The sequence below is a fragment of the Nematolebias whitei genome, chromosome 22, assembly GCF_014905685.2.
Source record: "Nematolebias whitei isolate Nwh7 chromosome 22, NemWhi1, whole genome shotgun sequence".
NCBI classification, from domain to species: domain Eukaryota; kingdom Metazoa; phylum Chordata; class Actinopteri; order Cyprinodontiformes; family Rivulidae; genus Nematolebias; species Nematolebias whitei.
In genome coordinates this window covers 2,556,947-2,558,172 of record NC_056519.1, presented here as the reverse complement: position 1 = coordinate 2,558,172, position 1,226 = coordinate 2,556,947, and positions in this window count along the sequence as shown.

The following is a 1,226-nucleotide window of genomic DNA, read 5'->3' as shown; positions in this document are numbered from 1 at the left end:
GCTTAGCTTGTTGTTGTTAGCTTTTTGTTGTTAGCTTGTTACATTTTAGCTTGTTGTTGTTAGCATGGTTGTTAGCTTGTTGCATTGTTAGCTTGTTGTTGTTAGCTTGCTGTTGGTAGCTTGTTGTTGCTAGCTTGTTGTTGTTAGCTTGCTGTTGGTAGCTTGTTGTTGTTAGCTTGTTGTTGTTAGCTTGTTGTTGTTAGCTTAGCTTGTTGTTGTTAGCTTTTTGTTGTTAGCTTGTTACATTTTTAGCTTGTTGTTGTTAGCATGGTTGTTAGCTTGTTGCATTGTTAGCTTGTTGTTGTTAGCTTGCTGTTGGTAGCTTGTTGTTGTTAGCATGTTGTTAGCTTGTTGTTGTTAGCTTGTTGTTGGTAGCTTGCTGTTGGTAGCTTGTTGTTGTTAGCATGGTTGTTAGCATGGTTGTTAGCATGGTTGTTAGCTTGTTGTTGTTAGCTTGTTGTTGGTAGCTTGCTGTTGGTAGCACGTTAGGTTTAATGTCTCTTTAATTTGTTCTCCTCAGTTTCACACATCAACACTTTGGACAACAGAAACTGAACATTTAAATGTCCACCCTTGATTAATAACAGGAACATTTGTTGTTGGATTTTTTTTGTTTGTTTTGTTTGTTTGTTCTTTTGGGATAATTTCTTCTTTTTTCTAACGTGCCTGAACAGAAACTCTGTCAAAAATGCAGCTAAAGTCCTCACATGGTTGTCCACCCTGTAACTGTCCTCATGGCCCTGGGAACACTTGGTCTCTGCTCACCTGTTACCTGCCTGCTCCCTGCACACCTGGTCCTCACTTCCTCTTCTTCTTCTTCTTGTATTGTTTTACGGCGGTTGGCAGATCAGCCGTGCAGGTGTTTTACCGCCACCTGCTCTCACTTCCCCGGTGACCCAAATGGAAGAAGCGAGTAAAAGATAAAGGATGGACGGAAGCTCTCACTTCTTCAGCTGTTTGTCTTCATGCTCCTCCTGCAGGGGGCGCCGCAGCCACAGAACTCACCTGAGAGATGTGATCAACGTTTTAATGAGGAGAAACTGAAGCAGCTGTGAAGGTTCAGGGTTAGGAATCCTTTGGGTTTGGCTCCATCTGCTGGTTAGTCTTTAACATTACAGTTACATGAAACTGTCTTGTCCTCATACATGTCCTGCTGTCCTCATACATGTCCTGCTGTCCTCATACATGCCCAGCTGTCCTCATACATGTCCTGCTGTCTTCATACA